General features: G+C 36.0%; 1 protein-coding gene across 1 annotated transcript in view; it reads left to right on the plus strand.

The window, feature by feature from the left end:
- The first annotated feature begins 3,661 nt into the window (after positions 1-3,661).
- Positions 3,662-22,042, plus strand: part of Cc2d2b (coiled-coil and C2 domain containing 2B) — a 110,425-nt gene continuing 92,044 nt past the window's right edge. The window contains exons 1-3 of the mRNA XM_010620871.2: positions 3,662-3,739; positions 4,771-4,824; positions 5,831-5,933. The gene's annotated coding sequence lies outside the window, so the exon portion shown is untranslated. The remainder of the gene's footprint in view (positions 3,740-4,770; positions 4,825-5,830; positions 5,934-22,042) is intronic.

The raw sequence follows: 22,042 nt of genomic DNA on the forward strand, positions 1-22,042 counted from the left end.
GATTTTCAATACAGGTGTATTCTAAATATTCTGATCCTGTTTCGTCATGAGACTAGTGCTGGTGAAAAGACTTTTGCCTTTGAAAATCACCTTTACTAAAGTAATTAAACCTTTTACAGGTAACTAGTCTTGAAAATCATTATGAGGTAAGTACTTACAGATATTACAAAAAGATCGTTATTTTTGTCTTTGGCCTTGTTAACAAAACCAAATCTTTTGTTGGAAGTTGCTCCTGGAAGTTATTACAGACCTGATGGTTATGAACGGTATGCATCCTCTGTCCACAAACTTTGATAACAAAGCCAAAAATCATCTTCAGGGCCTGGTTCATGGAAGTCACCATAAGGCTGGTGATCATGGAATGTCTTGATCTCATTCAGGCCCTTCTTACTGAAGTCCAGCTCCTTATTGGAGACTTCAAAACATCAGTGATTAGCAAAGAAGTGAATATTTTGTGTTCAAACTCCCAATGTCACTCAGGTGTCTCTTTTCTGGTATGCTTTTACTACATATGGTGTTCATTAGAATCCCCATGCCTTGAGACAGATCCACTGTTGATTCACATCCTCATAGTCTTTAATTTGTATATCATTTTTAAGGTGCCAATGATTAAGAAGATTTTGTTTTTCCCAGAATTGTGTGTAAGAGGGGAAATATGCTATAAATCCTTGGTGTATTAACAAAAGATAAAGGATACATATCATCGTCTCAGCAAAAATTCCCTTTATTCCATCCAGTGGGATACAAAACTTTGGTATAGCTAAATTTCAGCTAAATTGGGTTGTGCCTCAGTTTCATTTTTCTCTTTTGTATCTGCTTATGAGCCAAAACTTTTCTGCAACTGAAATCTTGTAAGCTTTCAAACAAAGGTCTATTAAACAATAATTTTTTACAAAATCTGGAACAATATATTTTGTAATGTCTTTTCATTTAAAGGAATTTGACATAACTAGATTACTTTTACCACACTTTTTCTGGTGCACTGAAGAAATAATGAAAATTTTATCTAGTGAACTCTCTTAATCTAAAAAAGAACAAGTAATCTAATAAATATGGCTGATGACATGGTGATTTGTTGCATTGACTTCATGCAAAAGAAACACATCTATTGTATGTATTAATTTATTATTTACTCCTAAAACTACAAATAGAACTTGTAACATAAAAATCTGTATGATATGAATAACGTATTTAGGCTGGTTTTTGTTTGGGCTTTTATAAATAAAGCTGTTCATGTCATGTATTTATGCAAACAAAACTTTTTATGTCTCTGGGATAAATGCTCAAATGCAACTTTTGGGTCATATACTAAATTTATTTTTAGTATAAGGAGTTGTCAATTTGTTTTATACCAAAAATATACCAACTTGAAATAGACCTAGAATGAAGAAAGGTAAATATTAAGAACCCAGGATAATGTATATAATTCATCACAAAGTAAGAACAGGAGTGGTGAGAATGGGAACCTTTATCTTGTTCCTGATTTTAGAGGAAATGCTTTTAGCTTTTCACTATTCAGCATGACATTGGTATGCCCTCATATACCACTCATTGGTTTTCAGTTTCTCTGACATTGCTGTGTCTTTATTCCTGGTGGCGAGGGTAGAAAGATTGGGAGGGTCATCCTGGCTGTCCTTGAAAGGCCAGCTTTCTCTCTGAGCGAGTCTGAACCTTTCCCAAGATGGTGTATGTGGGAAGTAATTCTGAATAATTTTGGGGAAAATCATTTCACAATTAAATTATGATAGGGTCTAGTTTTCCTGTCTCTCGGCCAGCTACATGTTGAGACGTAACTCCATCTTCGCCTCTGGTCACACCTAAAACCTCAGTGGTCCAGAGATACTGTGATGCTCCAGGACAAGATTATACCAGCTGAAGATATCCTGGGGGGAACAAAATCTTCATCTGCATAGTTCCTCATTGTTCTAGATTTTTTTTTTCCACCTCTCTGTCCGCTGCCCTCTGAGTGACCTTTTATATTTGTAACTCTCCGATGTACTGAACTCTCTGCCCTGAGGCATCGGTTGCATTTGTTTCTCCTGCTGTACTGAATAAAGGTGCGGGGGCGGGGTGGAGGGGCGGCCTGATCAGGCCCGGAAGCTCAGCTTCTTTTGTTTTATTTCTTCCATTTTTTCTGTCCATACACTAATTTCCCATATCCTGTCATGGCTCGCAGAATAGGACTTGCTACAGAGGTTCTAGTGATGGTCCCTACAGGTGTGTACACCAGATCTGGGTGTGTGGGGTGACCCGGTCCAGGAGCAATCCAACTTCCCTTTCAGCAGGACTTTGGTCCGGCGAGTCTCCTTCTGTTTGCCTTCCTGTGTCTGCCTCTCTCTTCCTCGCCTGCTTCCAAGCAAGGCAGGACTTAACAACTTCAAAAGAAATTCTCCTAGCATTGTTTCAGTGCCAAACTGCCAGAGACTCAAACTTTTATTTTGATCACTGAGGCTATGCTAGTATTCGTTTTGGTCACTGTACTATTTAAAAAAAATTTTTTAAAAATTCTAAATGACTCAGTCTTGAATAGCAAAATACAAAGATTAATAATATTTTTATTTCAACAGAATAAGTGCATTCAGAATATGCAATCAAACCTTAAAAACTCACAGAGTAACTGAAAATTTTAAAGGCCAATTACATAAAAAAGTTTTGAATATTTACATTAGAAAAAGAGGCCCCAGTTTAAATTCACCCCACATCTGATAAGAATCATGTATGATAGTACTTGGTTTCCCACATCGGGATGGAGGGACTTTGTGCCGCAACCCCACACACTGCTGCAGCTGCCCTTGTTACTTGTTTTCTCTAGAATTCCAGCGCCAAGTGCTACACCTGACACAGAAGGCAGCTCATAAACACTGGTCTTGAGTGAGTGGTGAATATACTCACTGGAAATGTGCTGCACTCCACACTAGCAGGTTCCCCAAGACTATCCCTACCCCAGTTGCCCATCACAAGTTTCAAACCACATAAACATTTCACAGTATTGTAACTTGAGGTGAGACACCAAGGAAAATAAAAACCAAATAAAATGTAAGTTGTCCCATTTATTGCGCAACTATGAAATACACGAGTAAGTGAGCATGCCCTATTAAGACGCTTATAAAAATATTAAATTTGTTGTGCCAAAAGCAAGCTGGTGGGGGGAGCAGAAAACAGAAACAAGTTTGCATATTGATGGGGCTTTTGTGGATGCCACACTCCGGCCACCTGAGGTCAAACAGCCTCCGCTAGAAAAGGCCCAGGCGACTGGGGAGTCCTGCCTGGCCCGCGACACCTCGACCCTGACCGCAAGGGACCCTCACTTCCCCGTGCATCCTCCACAGTCACCCACTCAGCGAAGGCAGAGTGCTAGGAGGCCGAGGTTTGGAGCCCCTAAACCTCCCTCCGCGGCTCTTCCTTCATAAACCTCACCCGGGTAGCTCACGCCTCTGAGGCACTGTACACAGGAAGCCACAATGAAGACATCAGGCGCACAGGCAGTGTCAAGAGCTGGGGCAGCAGACTCATGCCTCAATTTCAGCCACAAGCAAGGAGGTCAAGGAACAGGCATCCGGCCCAGAAAATTCTGGAAGGCGCCGTGGGGGTTGGCCCAGGCCGCAGCACGCATGCTCCTGGGCTACCAGCCAGCCCGTGCTTTTGGAACTACCAGTTAGTACCGGTTGGCTGAATCATCCACGCACAGTGCCCCAACCCATTGCTTCCAGGACTCAACAGGTGTGCGCCATCCATTCAGGTGAATAAGGCAGTGCCGATGAACAGCCCTGCGAGCTTTCCCTCAGACTCTCCCATATTTGTATTGGAGGGGCCGGGATACCTAGGGCAAGTGGATGGTGTGGCAAGAAGGACACAGACCCATGACATACTTTGGGTCAGAGCCCCACGTCCCCTTGGACTTGTCCTTAGAGCTTGCCCCATTTTTCAGTCGCTCCCAGAACAGAAGTAATGCAGTGGAAAACCACTGTTTTTTATCATTGAAAATAAGTGCTTGTTTTGTATCCAGTGTGGGTCAGCATATTATTTATTGAATGCCTACTGGGTGCTCTGTCAGGGTTGGTGGGTCATAAAGAAGTCCATCCCCCGGGACTAAACCTGACTTTAAGATAGGAAGAAAGATGACTTTGCAGGGCAGAGTGTAATGAACAGAAATTAGCACTTCAGTAACTTTGGAGATCAAGGATCAGAGTCAGAAAAAGCTTCCTAGATGTCAAGGGTGAATCAGACTTTGAAACGTGGAATGCTTTCCATTAGGAGAAGATGCAAAAATAAAAAGATAAAGGGGTGGAGAATGCAAGAATTTAATCTTGCCATACTTGAAGTTTATGTTGGAGAGTGTGGAGCAGGGCTTATGGGAGGAAGTGGGCTCCTTAGGAGGGCCTTTGGCCTTTCTTTCAGAATGGGCCAAGTTCATTTCCTCTCCAACTGAGACGCAAAAATACCTCCTCAGCTTTGAATAAAAGACAATATCATAGGACTTATGTTGACTTATTGGACCTCATGGCTATGATTGTTCTATGAATTAATATATTTTAAGAAATCTGTGATTAATTTGTGAGTAATCTTGTAATTAATTTGCACTGGAGGGCCGGGGATTTAGCTCAGTGGTTTTGCCACCCACCTTGCAAGTGCAAGGTCCCAAGTTCAATCCCCATTACCAAAAAAGAAAAAAAAGAGATAATTGCATTGGATTGTGTGTGTATTAGATATAAACTTTAAAAATATATCGCTTTTTATAACCTGTTTCCACATTTGATTTTTATGTACCAGAAGCCTGAAGAAAAAGAGAAGTGGACCCAAATCTTTCTTGACCTTCAGGAGCAGGTTATGATTTGGGACTTAGTCTTAAAAGCAGTGGGTGATTTAGTTTTGATGCCTTTGAAAGACATATGTAAATACACAGATGAGGAAATCCTTTTTCAGGCCTCTTCTTCCTAGTTTTTGGTTTTGGAGAATAAGTTCACAGTTAACTAAAAGATATTTATGTTCAAACTTGCCATGTAATGGAATACCTAGTCATAATTTTTATTTCATAGAATGTTATGAAATACTGCTGTATCACAATTGTCAGTTTTTTAAAAAAAAATTCTACCCTTTTTGTGCCCTAGTACCAATAAAGGGTACTGGTGTTTATATTTAATAAATATTTATTTTGACAAAAATGCTATTCAATGCCTTAATTTATCATAAATTTGGGTGAGGCTAATTCTTTGGCATAATAACATAATTCAAATCAGAGGAGTCTGGAAGAACATGATTTAACTTAAGAGAATTCAGAAAGAATTCCTCTCATACTGTATGAGAACAGATTTACTTAGATAAAGATAAAATTGGATTTTGGACTGCTAAAGAAGGAAAGGACAATGACATCTTGAGAAATATGTCCAACAGATAATAGTAAAAAAGGGTATTATAATCCAGTGTGGACAATGTATACAAAAGTGTACCTTGACAGTACAATTTTCTTACACATTTTGTATGTTCTTTGGCCTATTAGTTTTGTTTTCAATTTGTATATATGATAATTAACTTTATAAGGTCTTATAAAAGAAATAAATGAATCTGATGCTGGAAAAATAAAAGCCAAGTGGGGGAAACTTGAAATATGTTATGTATGTGTACTGTAAAAATCCCTACAGTTAATGTAAAATCATTATGTACTGCAAACGTACTAATAAAAAAAAATTCCAGCAAGAACTGGGAGAAAAATGAAGTGAAAATGAATTTCTGGTTAGCTCACAGTTAACCAAAGAAATACTACTGGATAATAAAATGTGTACTTGGGACCATAGCATATACTAGAGATTTTTTTCTAATTTTATTCTACTAGCACTCCTAAAAACCAAAGTACATGTGACAAGAGAAATCAAGGTGGTTTAAAAGCGCTGAAAAGAAGTCTGCACTGATACCTGGAGGACATTTCTGTGAGCCAAGTAGGACTTCAGCATTCTATTTCAGTTAAAGCAAGTATTATGGGATCTTGCATAGTCTTGTGCTTCCAGAACTGATTTAGAAACTTGTGTGGCAACTTAGACTCTGTAAATGTATCTGGGAAACGGCATGGGCTTGCCATTATATATCCTTCATGTTGACTGACACTGTGCTACACAGGTCCCTGTGGAGCCAAAAGATGAATGTTGGAAGAGAAGTCTTATAGGTTCTTTTTAGCCTCTGCTGATCAGATATATTTTGATTACATATAATGTTTTCTGCATTGTGGAATATATAAAAATTTGGCAGTTGCTGCACAGTTTTTCTATTCCCTTGAACAAGTTGTTCCTTAGATTTTTATTAAACTGATGTTTTAGAGGGTATTGTAAAATTACAGAAATTGGCTTCCATCCCAAAGACTGTATAATTGATAGTGTGAGATATTAGGAATTTTTCCCTTTATAATCAATGGATAGTAATGCTTTAGGTTGCATCTTTCATTTAAATCATATTAATTGCAAATACAAAGAATATATGGTAAAATCTGTTGTCCTAATATTCCTTTTGACAATAAAATTTTTAAATATTTTATCACCTCTGTTATCATGGAGACATGTCATAGATAAATACTTGCAAAATACAAATTGGATTCTTTTGGCATGCTTTCATATGCTAAGCCTATCTAGGAATAGATCTTCACAATAATATTTTTTGAGTTTTTCAAAAGTCCAAGTGACACACTTCTACCTGAATGTTAAATTTGCACATAACATAAAATAGGCTTTAGAAAGTTTCACTTCAGGATTCACTATATGTGGTAGAACACTACTAAATAATTAGCCAAACCCAGAGATTTCTAAATGTCAAGCAAGAGGCAAACATTTGTACACATAAAATTGTCTTCCGTTTACTACAGATGAGAAAAGACTACAAGAACTGCTAGCTTTAATTCTCATGCTTCCAGGTTATCTAATGCAAAAATAGTTAAACCTTAATTTATTTACCCTTTTAGAAAAAGTTTTAACTGCAAGAATTGAAAATTAGTAATATCTTCAAAAAAGATTTTGCTTCACTTTTGGAGCTAGTTTTCTAAGACGGAAAGTTGAATTACTCTAAGAAGATCTAATATTTTGTCTGTAACCATTTAAATTGTTTGGAATGATAGATGAACAGGTTAGGAACATTCTCAGCCTTCAAAGCATAAAATAAATCTTTATGATGATAAATCTTTATGATTTTGCTATCTATAGAATATGCTACTGCTGTTGTTTTCTCTAGTAGACGAAATGTATAGATGTAGGCTCCAAAAAGCCGATTGTTGATTTGAAGTTTGTTTCAGAAATTCTTGAACAATGAAAACTGAATTTGAAATTCACTTTTTTTTTCACTATTTCATTCCTGTTGTATCTAATCTTGGGATGTTAGTAATAGGAATTTTAAGAATGTTGACAGTTTTAGAGTCATTAAGCCAGTCTGTTAAATAATATTTTTACTGATTAAACAAAAAATTATCTTAGGTTTGATTCTTTTCTGTTCCAAATTTACTGAACATTTTAAAACACCTTCCAGACCACTCACCTGAGTATTTCATAAACATCCATTTCCATGTCAGTATTTTTAGTCAGCTCTCTAGTTATCTCTTATTAAAACTATTCATATGGTCTCAATTAATATTCTTGCCTCCATGGAGTATCTGCCCTCTTACTATAAGGTTTTATAGTTTTGAAGGAAGAGAGTTTCTATGAATTTTTGTTTTGTTTTGTTTTTTTGAGACAGGGTCTCACTTTGTAGTTGAGGCTGACCTGGAACTCACTATGTAGCCCAGGCTGGTCTCAAACTCACAGTGATCCTCCTGCCTCAGTCTTGCGAGTACTGGGATTACAGGCATGCACCACCATGCCTGGCCTCCTATGCATTTTAAATGAAAGAATTGCTAGGTATTTTGAAAAAAGGGCTTTGTAAAAGTAATCTTTTCCTATCATATCACCATGTAAGGAAGATACTTTCACATCTATTCTCTTTTATTCTGCTACTTAGCAATTTTCTAATTACACCTAAACTTTTTTTATTGGGATTCTTGGGTTTCCTGTGTATGCGGTATGATAAAAATATACAGTGTTTTTGTTTTGTTTTGTTGTGTTGTGCCAGGGATCAAACTCAGAACCTTGCATTGCATGGCAGGTGGTGTCCACCACTGAGTTAAATATTTGGCCCTTAAATTTTAAGCATGCTATCACAGTTAAAGACATTGCTATAATCCCCTCAAAATGCTCCCCCTTGCTTCAAGCACATTTATCCTATAGTTTCTGCCACTTTCTGAAGCAGTTCTAGAAGTCTTCTTTCATATCGGTACAGAAGATGTGGTTTTTCTATAAAATGGAATATTACTCAGCCATAAAGAATGAGAAATTAGAGTCATTCATAGGAAAAAGGATACATATTGCAGATATACTCCTAAGTGAAATAAATAAGTCACACATGTATAAATACCAACTAATTTCTCTGGTGTGAAAAACTATTATGGTAAGAAGATCCTAATGGTATAATTGGCAATGTGAAATAGGAAGAAAAAGGCTAAAGATGTAGGGTAAGTGGGAAGGGTAGGGGAAAGGTAATAAGGGAAAGGAAAAAATACATGAAAAAATGGAAATAAAGTGTTTGTAAATGGGGAAGGGAGGAAGGGGTGAAGGGAGGGCAGGGACAGGGGGGAAAAAATGAGAACCAAGACCTGTCATGTAAAGGTACAAGATCCCAATGATGAATGTAACTGTACTGTATACCTAAAATGCACCAATAAACTCAATGAGGAAAAAAAACTATAGTGAATGTTTACCAGGCATGGTGGTGCTCCCCTATAATCCCATCACTTGGAAGGTTGTGGCAGGAAGATCACTGAAAGTTTGAGGTTGACCTACACTGTATAGCGACTTCAAAGACAGCCTGAACTACGTAGTGAGAACCTGTCCTTCCCCACCAAAAAAAAAAAATAAAAAAAAAAAAAAGCCCAAAAAACAAAAAACTGTGAATGCTATTGCCAAGTGCAATCTAAAATAAAGGTAAGTTTGTAAAAATATTATAGTGTGTTCTCACCCACCTTATTTACCACATCTGGTACTGTGTGACTTCTGCTGTTCCCCAAAGTCAAATGAGAAATGTTTTTAATGCACTCAAAATATCAAAGCAGCCACCAAAAAGCAACAAGAGACACCCAGAGAAAGAACTTCCAGAACTGCTTCAGAAAGTGGCAAGAATAATGGGATATGTTTGTTCAAAGTTGGAGGGGGATCAACAGCAAAGTGTCTTTGCTGTAAAAATCCTTTTTTGTTGTTGTTGTTTTGTACCAGGGATTGAACAGAACTTGCACTTGTGAGGCAGGAGGCGGAACAACTGAGCTAAATCCCCAGTCCCCTGTAATAATCTTTTAAAATTTAAATAGTCACTATATTCTTCAATCACAGCTTATATACAAATAAATAGAATAAAGATATACCATGTATAGGAACCTAATAACTTAAATGAATATAAACACTATATGTCATAAACATGAAATAAGATTAATAATATCAATGAGAACCAAAATGGGGGTAGGGGATATAGAGGAGGGAGGAAAGCAGGAGAGAGGGGGATATAAAAAAAGAATGAAGTTATATTATGTACATATATTTAGTCCCCAAGATGACTGTAAACTGCATGTATTGCAAACATGTACTAATTTTTTTTCTCTCATTGAGTTTATTGGTACATTTTAGGTATACAGTACAGTTACATTCATCATTGGGATCTTGTAGTTTTACATGACAGGTCTTGTCCCTGCCCTCCTTTCACCCCCCTTTCCCATTTGCAAACACCTTATTTCCATTTTTTCATTTTCTCATATTTTTTCCCTTATTATCTTTTCCCCTACCCTTCCCACTTTGCCTACACCATTAGCCCTTTTCTTCCTTTTTCACACTGTCAGTTATCTCATTAGGATCTTATGTACTGTTATAGTTTTTCACACCAGAGAAACTATTTGGTATTTACATATGTGTGACTTATAAACATGTACTAATTTTTTAAAAGACAACTAAAGTATAAGATTATTTGGAAATGGATTCATATAAAAAGCAAATTTCAAAATAAAAATTACATTCATTTTCAAAAATATCCTTACCACACAAATGATGATAATGTTCTCTTCCAAAGTTATGCCTCTTACATTTGCATATATTATTACGTTAGCTAGAATTTCTACTATGTACTAAAAGTGAGTAAATACTAAATAGTAACAAAGAGGGTAAAGTATTTTTGCTTGTAAAACAAAAAGTAAAGTAAAATTGTGTTTGTAAAACAGAAGGTAAAGTGCAGCTTGTTCTTAGTTAAATTAGTAATTTTTAACACTACTTTTATCTCAAGTATTACAATAGTCTTTCAGCAGCATCATGTGTCATTCTCTATTTAGAAAATGAAAAAGAAAAATCCATCATGAAAAAGATCTCAAAAAGAAGAGAAGATATTTTAAAAAGGGTAAAATATTGATGGAGTTTACTGGAGTTTATAGGGTGTTTTTGTTTGTTTGTTTGTTTGTACTGGGGATTGAACTTGGGACCTTGTGCTTGCGAGGTAGGCAGCGGCACCACTGAGCTAAATCCCCAGCCAAGGAATTTTTCTTACAACGTTTTACCAAGAGATATATTTTCCTGAATACAGTTTATATTTGCATTCTGTTTCTTTTGTGTGTTCTGAAAAACATACTGATTCTTAAGCAAAAAACTTGTTTAGGCATATTATAACAACTTATTAGGCATAATATTATTGGATAGAATTAGCTTTACAGAGGTCATTAAAGTCATACCCTGCTTCCTTTCAGAAAAATGAGAATCTTACAGTTTCATCCACTTAAGGGCATGGGCTTCATAATATCTTTTGGTAAATAATTTCGATTGCCTAGCAACACATTCTGCCAGGAATCTTTTCTCACAAATAATGGAACAGAAATATCTTTTCACATTTTTTTGTTTTTTTTAATCTTAGGAAAAAGTAAATAATTTATTACCATTCTTTATAAAATCATGAGTTTGTATTTGAGCTCTTAATCACATCAAACTAATTTTGACTTTTGTTTGTTTTTAAATTTTTAAAGCATTTAATTTATTTGACAAAAATGTATTTTGCAATATGTATACATTGTGGAATGGCTAAATTAAGTCAATAAACATGTGCATCACCTTACGTTTTTATCACTCCTTCAATTCTCAAAAATACAATACATTGTTACTAACTCTTGTCATCATGTTGCACAAGAGATTGCTTGAATTTTAATAGGAGGAACTTTTCCTCCTTTTATCAGCATCCTTCCTACCTATCTCCAATACCCTCCAATCCAATTCCTAAACCCATCCCCTTCTATCCTCTAAGATTTCATCTATAAGTAAGACCATATAGTAACTGTCTTTTGTGCCTCAGCTGTTTCACTTAACAATGTCCTCAGCCCTCCTAGATATCTTCCTGAAAGAGTTAAAGCCATCATTTTACAGTGATACATGCATACCCGTTTTTATAGCAGCACAATTTATAATAGCTAAATCTTGGAAACAGCCTACATGCCCAACAACAAATGAATGGATAAAGAAAATGAGGTTTTCATACACAATGGACTACTACTCTGCCATAAAGAAGGAAAAACTTGAGACATTTATAGATAAATGATGTACATGGAGACCATAACATTAAGTGAAATAAATCAGAAATTTAAATATCACATGATTTCTCTTTGGATGATAAACCCATAATAAAAATAAAGAGCAAAATGAAAGATACGTAATAGGAAGTAGGGAGATCTTTCTCAAATGGGAAGCAGAACAAGAGATGAAAGGAGAGGATGGAGGAGAGTGAGAGGAGATAGAAAAAAGAAGTGAAGAAAACGTGGAAATAGAGCTTTTATAAATGGGAAGGTGACCAAGAATTTGAAGGAGCAGGGAGGGATAGGAGTGGTAGGAGATTTTAAAAAATTATGATGTGTTATGTAGATATGCCAACTCACCATGATAAAGTTAACATTATGCCAGCAAACATGTAATAAAAGAGAAAATAATGTTCTTAAGACTCATTTGTATTATCACAAATGATAGACTTTCCTTCTTTTTAAACGCTAAACAGTATCCAGATCTTGGCTATTTTGAGCAATACTGCAATAAACATGGGAATGCAAATACCAGACATTCTGATTTGTTTTCCTTTATATGTGTATCCAGTGTAGGATTATTGGATTATATGTTAGTTCTATTTTAGATTTTTAAATCAAACTTTGTAGTCTATTCCATTTTGTCTGTAGTACTTTAGATTCCCAAAAGTGTAGAAGCATTTTCTTTTCTCTATATCCTCTCCAGCACGTCTATATTTTTGGTAATAGCCATTCAAATTAATGTTAAATATGTGGATTTATTTCTGGGCTATCTCTTCTGTTCCACTGATCTATATGTCAATTTTTATGATAGTAACCTGCTGTTTTGATTATACCTTTGTAGTATATTTTGAAGTCAACATGTGATGCCTCTAACCCTGGGGTTGTTATTTTTGCTTAAGATTGCTTTGGTCTTCAGGGTCTTTGTAAGCAAATTAAAATACAAATTATAAAGTACTTTATATGGATTCTGATTATACTAAATAGATTAATTCTAAATGTAAAATCTGAATAACATTATTAATCCTAATAAATGTTATATACTTGGTTCTACATACAAATTCTATAATATATATGTTAAATAAGCTATAAGTGAGAATAGGGATGAATGATACCGTTATCTGGACTCTCGATAGTATAAGGCCCACAACAGTTAATTTATTTAAGTATTCAATCATTCTCTTACTTAAATATTATTATATTTATAAGTTATCTCTGTCAGCCAGCAATCCTTCCCCTGATTTGCTAAAAAAGAAGTTTCATATAGTCAGTGATTGAAACATATATAATTGTAGAATAACTATGATTAAGATGAATATTTTGTCCCTGTCTTCTAGATGGAGATGGGGAATTAGTTTAATTCCATAATCCCATAATCCCAGGAAAGGTAGGCAAGATTATTGGTAGACATTTATTATTTATTAAAGGTAGACATTTATCAATCACTTACTAGGGTTAAGGTTCCACCATTCCTGCAATAGTGAAATTATGTAGTTTTACTTGTCTTCAGGAAGATGCTGAAGATTGTAAGTAAGGATACATAGTAGTTCATTCCGGCTTTATTCAGTAGTTTTTATTTATTTTTTATTTTTTGTGGTATTGGGTATCGAACTCGGGCCCTTGTGCTTTCAAGGCAGTATTCAGTAGTTTTTTTGTTTTTTTTGTTTTTTTTTTTTTTCAGCTTTAATTGAGTTTAGTAGTTTTTAAAGGTGGATTTTGAAGTTCTTTTAGAAATTCTATATCTGGGACTCATGTTATAATACTGTTTTTAACATGAGCATGTTAATACTCTACTTTGTTTTTTTTACATGAACTCATATTATTAATATGAAAGTAAAGCTGATGTGTCTTCTTGCTCTTTCCATTCCAACTGCAAAGTAGTTTGGTTAGCATGCATAGTTCTCATTTCAAGAATCTTTGCTATTACATTTCCTGCTAAATTCATCTACATATTATCCTATGAAGTAATTAACATTGTTAGAAATAGTTAACTTTAGAACATTGAGGCTGGGATGTAGCTCAGTGGTTCCGCCACCTGTCTTGCAAGCGCAAAGACCCGAGTTCGATTAAAAAAAAAAAAAAAAAAAAAAAAAAAAAAAAGATTAAGGTTCTAAATTGGAAATCTATTCATATAAACATGCTGAATTTTTTTCATTGAGTTTACTGGTACTTTTTAAATATACAATACAGTTACATTCATCCTTAGGTTCTTCAACTTTACATGATATATCTTGGTTCTTATTTTTTCCCCGTATCCCTGCCCTCCCTTCATGCCCTCCACCCACCCCTATTTATAAAGACATTTTTCCAGTCTGCACTCCTACCAAAAATGGAGAAGCTTTCCTTTCTCCCCACAACCCCGCCAAAATTTGTTATTGTTTGATTTCTTGATAGCAGCCATTCTTTGTGGGGTGAGGTGGAATCTCAGTGTTGTTTTCATCTGCATCTCTCAAATGACCAGTGATGTGGAACATTTTTTCATATATTTACTTGCTGCTTTTACTTCTTTGTCTGAGAAATGTCTTCATTTCACATGCCCATTTTTGAATTGGGTCTTTATATTTGGGGGGGCTGATTGTTTTGAGTTCTTTATATATTCTAGATAATAGTCCTTTGTCTGAGGAGCATCTGGTGAAATTTTTTTCCCACATTGTAGGTTGTCTCTTAGTTCTGTTGATGGTTTGTTTTACAGTGCAGAAGCTTTTTAATAAGATGAGATCCCAGTTGTTGATTCTTTCTGCTAGTTCCTGTGCTGCTGAGGATTTGTTCATAAAATCTTTTCCTATGCCAATGTCTTCAAGAGTTCTGCCTAACTTATCTTCCAGCAAGTTTAGTGTTTCTGTTTTAAAATTTAGATCTTTAATCCACTTGAATTTTAATTTAGTGCATGTTGAAAGACAATGGTCCAGTTTTAATCTTTGGCAGGTTGAGATCCAGTTTTTCCAACACCTTTTATTAAAGATGCTATCTTTCCTCCAGTGGGGATGGTCAGCTCCTTTGTCAAAAATGAGGTAGCTGAGTACATCTGAATTTGTTTTTGTGTCTTCCAATCTGTTCCACTGATCCTCAGATCTGTTTCTTTGCCAGTACCATGTGGTTTTTTTTTGTTTGGTGTGGTTTGATTTGGTTTGGTACTGGGTATTGAACTTGGGTCCTTGTGCTTGCAAGGCAGGTGGCAGAACCACTGAGCTAAATCCCTGGCTCCATGCTGCTTTTATCACAGTGTCTTTGTAGTATAGTTTCAAATTGGGAATTGTTATACCCTCTATCATGTCTGTTACCTAGGATGGCTTTTGCTATTCTAGGTCTCTTATGGTTCCAAATGAATTTTTGGATTCTTTTTTCTAGTTCTGTGAAATATAGTGTTGGCATTCAATTGGCATTGCATTGAATCTGTATAGCAGTTTTGGTAGTATGGCCATTTTCACTATGTTGATTCTTCCTACCCAGGAGCAGGGGATTTCTTTCCATTTTCTTATATCCTCTTTGATCTCTTTTTTCAGAGTCCTGTAGTTTTCAGTGCAACCACTATGGAAACCAATATGGAGATACCTGAAAGAGCTGGGAATAGAGGTTCCATTGACCCAGCCATAGCTCTGCTGGGTATCTTTCCAAAAGAATTAAAAGAATCATATCACAGAGATATATGCACACCTATGTTTATAGCAGCACAGTTTGTAATAGCTAAAACTGGAAACAGCCCATTTGCCCATCAGTTGGAAACTGGATAAAGAAGATGTGGTTTTTCTATAAAATGGAATATTACTCAGTCATAAAGAATGAGAAATTAGATTCATTCATAGGAAAATGCATACATATTGAGGGTATACTCCTAAGTGAAATAATAAGTCACACATGTGTAAACACCAAATAGTTTCGCTGGTGTAAATAAACTATAATAGTACATAAGATCCTAATGATATAATAGACAATGTGAAATAGGAAGAAAGGGGCTAATGGTGTAAGGAAAGTGGGAAGGGTAGGGGAAAGCTAATAAGGGGGAAAATCCCCTACACCTTTAGACATTTTTCGTATTACACAATATCAATTATACATTTTGATTCTCATTTACACTTTTAGTTTATCACACAAGAGAAACTTCAGTTTTTACATGTGTGTGCTATTAATTTCACTTATGAGTATGTCCTCAATGTGCATCCAGTTAGCTATAAATGTCTCTAGTTTCTTGTTCTTTATGGCTGAGTAGTAATCCATTTTGTAAAAAAACAACAACAAACACATCTTCTTTATCCAGTCTGCAGTTGATGGGCAATTAGGCTGTTTCCAAGTTTTAGCTATTATAAACTATGCCACTATAAATGTGTATATGAATATATCACTGTGGTGTGATTCATTTAATTCTTTGTGGGAAGATACCCAGCATAGAAATAGCTGGGTCAAAGGGGACTTCCAAACTAGCTGTTTAAGGTATCTCCATATTGATTTCCACAGTGTTACACCAGTCTGCACTCCCAACAACAATGAAGAAGGCTTCCTTTCTCCCCACAACCCTGCCAACATATGTTACTGGTTGATTTCTTGATAGCAACCATTCTTTCTGGTGTAGAGTGGAATCTCAGAGTTGTTTTCATCTGTTTTCTCTTGAATGGCCAGTGATGTAGAACATATTTTTGTAGATTTGTTTGCTGGTTTGACTTCTTTGAGAAATGTCTGTTCATTTCAGATGCCCATTTTTGAATTGGATCTTTATATTTGGGGGTTCTGATTTTTTTGAATTCTTTTTATATTCTAGATAATAAACCTTTGTCTGAGGAGTAGCTGGTAAAAATCTTTTCCCATATTTTAGGTTGTTTCTTACCTCTATTGGTGGTTTATCTTGCAGTGCAAAAGTTTTTAATAAGATGAGATCCCAATTGTTGATTCTTTGGCCTAGTTCCTGTGCTACTGAGGATTTGTTCATAAAGACTTTTCCTATGCCAATGTCTTCAAGAGTTCTACCTAATTTATTTTCCAGCACATTTAGTGTTTCTGGTTTAATATTCAGATCTTTTATCCACTTGGATTTTAGTTTAGTGCATGGTGAAAGATAGGAATGTAGTTTTAATCTTTGTCAAGTTGAAAGCCAGTTTTCTCAACATTTATTAAAGATGCTATCTTTCCTCCACTGAGGATGATAGGCTCCTTTGTCAAAGACGAGGTGGCTGGCCCTTCGACTCGGCACCACAAAGGAACCTGGGTGCCACGTACAACCCTTGACAGGCACGTTATTATGACCCAGTGCCACAGAGGAGCCTGGCTGCACAGGCACCAATGCAGCAGTGACCATGCCCTCCAACCCCCACCCCCACCCCTGAACAAGAGAAATAAGGACTCTCTGAGGCTCCTAGATGAAAATTGAAGCCCACTGGAAAGGTGAAGAAAATCTGCGATTAATGCATACTACACCCATAGCTGGTAAGTCAGAGGCACCAGCATCTCAAATTGGAACATGGTATAACTTGGGGGGAAAGACAGCAGCTGGAACCTGCAGTAAAACCTTGCAGAGTTCAACCCAGCAGCAGGACAAAGATCTCAACTTGGGCCTTGCAGCCAAAGACCAACCTGAAGCTCATGGGACAGCTGCTGGCTTGCTGAGACTAATTAGCTTAGATCTGCACTCTCCTGCCTATGCTGTCTATTGTGTCAACAGAGGTAAACACAGAAGGAGGCCGTCTATTTATATTTGTATTTTTATTTTTCAATCTTTAATCATTTAAAAATGTTTTTGATCTTTCTCTTTTCTCAATTTTTTTCCTTTTTTATCTTCTTTTTCTTCCTCTCTCTCTCCCTAACCTTGTGCTCCATTACTCTCCCTTTTTTGTTCTTGTTCCTATCCTAATTTGAATTTATTTTCTTTCTTTTCACTTTCTTCTGTTTTTCCTTCTCTCAATTGTCATTAGTTTTAAAAGAAAGTGATTGCAATCTCTAGCCACCCTATTGCTGTTAGTTTGTTCTGTTCTTGGGAATATGTTTTTTTTTTTTTTTTTTTTTTGCTGTCTTCTTTTCTCTTCAACAGATCCCTAGACTTTTTATGAACTTCCTGTGTCCTATGACCTTTCTTTATCTTATCTATCCCTCCCTCCCGAACTCCTTCTAAGTCCCCATCCTGAATGGTAAAGTTGATATATGGAAGAGTTTATTCACTATAAACATATTTTGGGCTGGTCCTTGATTTTGATTTCATTAACATACTTAAAGATGATAGATTAGTAACCACCACAAATTGTCATTTTCTAAGCTGTGCCTGATGCTATTGTGTTGTTCATTGTATCACTTGGGCTAAGGTGTTGTGATTGATCTGCTCAGTTGTCCTTCCTGGTATAATGAAAATGAGTTTGCCTCAGAGACATTAGAGACTCAAAACCTAAAGACCAGCTATATCTGGAAGATCAAAGTATTAACTCAAGAACTAAACCAAGGACAGAACTAGTGAGAAAAATAGAAATGAGAAGGCATTTAAACAAGACACAAACAGACTTCCACCCCACCAAAGGTAAACTCTGGGGTAAATGAGATGGAAAGTCTGACAGTCAACTATCTGGACACTCTGAACCAGTAGCATAGGAAGTAAAAAAACAGATCAATCAGGCTCTAGAAAAATTCAAAACAGAAACAATTTCCCAGATAACCACAGAGATGATGAGAAGAATGAAAGAAATGTTTAGAGACTCTAGAACAGAAAGAGATTCAAAAAATAGATGAGCTCATGACCATGATGGAAACCATGAATACCCAGCATAGGAAAAAAATGGAACCCATGCATGCTCAATATAGGAAAGAAATGAAATCCATGAAGCAGATTTAAACAGATATCTAGGAGATTAAAAACCCTATAGTAAAGGGCCGGGGATTTAGCTCAAGGGTTCCACCGCCTGCCTGGCAAGCATGAGGACCTGAGTTCAATCCCTGGTACCAAAAAAAAAAACCTCTATAGAAAACATTCGCCTCAAGATGAAGATAGAATTTCAGATATAGAAGATAGGATTGTGGTCAATGACCATGAAAAGAGAGATCTCTGAAAAACAGTAAGAGACCATGAGAAATCAATCCAACAACTCCTAGATGCTGCAAAGAAGAATAATATAAGACTGATAGGAATCCATGAAGTAGCAGGATAGAGTTCAAATGACTTAAAAAACTGTTCACAGAATTAATGACAGAAAACTTACCAAACAGAGGGGGAGAATTTTGCATACAGATAAATGAGGCATATAGGACTCGAACTAGCCATGATAAAAAAAAAATCTGCACCTAGACATATAATAATCAAAATCCTGGACACCCAGCAGAAGAACAAAATATCACAAGCAGACAGAGAAAAGAAACAAATCACATGCAAAGGAAAGCCCATCAGAATCACAGAAGACTTTTCAACACAAACCCTCAAGTCAGGGAGAGCCTGGAGTGAGGTATTTCAAGTCCTACAAGAAAACAGCCTCCAATCTAGACTGATATATACTGCAAAACTATCTTTCAAATTTGATGAGGAAATAACATACTTCCATTTCAAAGAACACCTAAGAAATTTCAAGAACACCAAACTGGCACTCTAAACCCTACTAAACAGTACCCTGGAAAAGAAAATGAAGACCACAAGTCCATAAGGGCCAACAGAGCAAATATACCTGGCAAGGCAACAAAGTAAAGGGAGAGTGAGAAAAATAAAAATAATTTAAAAACCAACAACAAGAAAGTAACACAACAATGAAAAGTCAATACATAACGGTTATAGCCATCAATGTTAATGGCCTCAAAACACCAATCAGAAGAAACAGGCTGGAACAATAGATTAAAAAGCAAAATCCAACAATATGCTGTATGCAAGAAACCAATTTAATCCACAAAGAAATTCATAGACTGAGAGTAAAAGGATGGAAAACAGTTCTCCATGAGACAGGAGCCCAGAAAAAAAGTAGTATCTTATTTGCAGACAAAATAGATTTCAAACCAAAACTAATTAAGAGACAAAGAAGGGGGCCAGGGATTTGGCTCAGTGGTTCTGTCTCCTGCCTTGCAAGTGCAAGGGCCCCAGTTCGATTCCAGGCACAAAGAGAGGAGAGAGAGAGAGAGAGAGAGAGAGAGAGAGAGAGAGAGAGAGAGAGAGAGAGAAGGCCACTACATCATGAAAAGGGAAAAAGAGGAAGAAATGACAATCATAAATATATAGACACTGAATACTAATGCCCCCAACTATACAAAATAAATATTAATGGATATAAAAAATGAAATAAATGCTAATACAACTGTAGTGGGGGACTTTAATACTCCACTGACACAAATAGATAACTCATCAGACAAAAAAATCACCTTGAAAATAATAGAACTGAACCAAGTCTTAGAACAAACAGACTTAGTAGAAGTCTACAGTGTTCCACCCCACAAAATCAGAATTTTTTTTTTCCTTTGGTATGGGGGATTGAACTAGGGTCCTTGCGTTTGCAAGGCAGGCCACCAAACCGCTGAGCTAAATCTCCAGCCCTGAGAATATCATTCTTTTCAGTTGCACACAGGTCATTCTCCAAAATAGACCACATGCTAGCTCATAGAACATGCATAAGTAAATGCAAAGGAACTGAAGTTACCCCTTCTATATTATCAGACCATAGTGCAATAAACTGGAAACCAATGGCCTCAGAATCCACAAGAACTTCACAAACATGTGGAAATTAAATAACACCCTGCTGTGCAACCATTGGGCCACAGAGGAAATTAAAGAAGAAATTAGACAGTTTCTACAATTAAACAATAATGCCAATACAACATGCATGAATCTATGGGACACAATGAAAGCAGTTCTGTGAGGGAAATTCATAGCAGTAAATTCCATACTAGGAAAACAGAGCAAGCACAAATAACCTAATCCTTAACCTTAATCTTCTAGAAAAAGAAGAGGAAGAAAAACCAAAAGCTTGTACATGGGAAGAAATTATAAAAATCAGAGCAGAAATTAATGCAATGGAGACTAAGAGAATGATACAAAAATCAATTAATCGAAGAGTTGGTTTTTTGAAAGAATAAAATTGATAAACACTCATAAAAAAATAAAGAAAAGGCTCAAATTCATGCAATTAGGAATGAAAAAGTTGAAGTCACAACAGATCCAGCAGAATCCGGAGGATTATCAATACCTACTTTGAAAACCTACACTCTCATAAAATGGAAAATACAGAAGAAATGGACAGATTCCTAGATATATATGAACTTCCAAAGTTGAACAAAAAAGATAAAAATTCTAAACACCCCAATTACATTCAGTGAAATTGAAAATGTAATTAAAACATTACCAACAAAGAGAAGCCCAGGCCCTGATGGATTCACGTCGAATTCTACAAGACATTTAGAAAAGAACTACTGCCACTATTCTTTAAACTCTTCCATGAAATTGAAAGGGACGCAATACTTCCAAATTCATTCCTGGAAGCAACTATTACTTTGATTCCGAAACCAGGGAAAGACCCAGCCAAAAAAGAAAACCACAGGACAATCTCCCTAATGAACATAGATGCAAAAATCTTCAAAAAGATACTGGTAAACAGAATACAGAAGATCATCAAGAAGATTATACACCCTTACCAAGTTGAATTTATCCCAGGGATTCAAGGACAATTCAACATATGTAAATTTTTAAAAAATGTAATACACTGTATCAACAGAGTCAAGGACAAAAGCCATATGATCATCTCAATAGATGCAGAAGAAGCATTCAACAAAATTCAACACACATTCATGATATAAAAATCCTACAGAAAATTTGAATAAGTGGTCTTTATCTCAACTTGATAAAGACTACCTATGAAAACCCAATAGCCAATATCATTCTAAATGTCAAAAACTAAAAACCTTCATGCTAAAATCAGGAACAAAAGAAGGATGTCCACTGTCACTACTCCTGTTCAATATAATGTATGATTTATATATGGTGAACCATCCTTGTAACTGGGGTGTTTAGAATTTTTCTGTCTTTTACATTCAACATTGGTAATTCATATGTATCTAGAAATCTGTCCATTTCTTCTGTTTTCCACTTTATTAGAGTACAGTTTCTCGAAGTAGGGATTGATGATCCTCTATATTTCTGCTGAATCTGTTGTGACTTCACCTTTTTCATTCCTATTTGCGTGCATCTGAGCCTTTTCTTCTAGGTTGTAGGCTGTTTTCTTTTCTTTTCTTTCTTTCTTTTTCCCTTATTGAGTTTATTGGTACATTTTAGGTATGCAGTACAGTTACATTCATCATTGGGATCTTGTACCTTTACATGACAGGTTTTAGTTCTCATTTTTTCCCCTTATCCCTGCCCTCCCTTCACCCTCCTCCCTTCCCTATTTACAAATACTTTATTTCAATTTTTTCCTTTTTTCATGTTTTTTTTTCTTTTCCCTTATTACCTTCCCCCTACCCTTCCCACTTCCCCTACACCTTTAGCCCTTTTCTTCCTATTTCACAATGTCA

This window comes from Fukomys damarensis, unplaced genomic scaffold (assembly GCF_012274545.1).
Source record: "Fukomys damarensis isolate Sample0158 unplaced genomic scaffold, DMR_v1.0_HiC HiC_scaffold_8, whole genome shotgun sequence".
Lineage (NCBI taxonomy): Eukaryota > Metazoa > Chordata > Mammalia > Rodentia > Bathyergidae > Fukomys > Fukomys damarensis.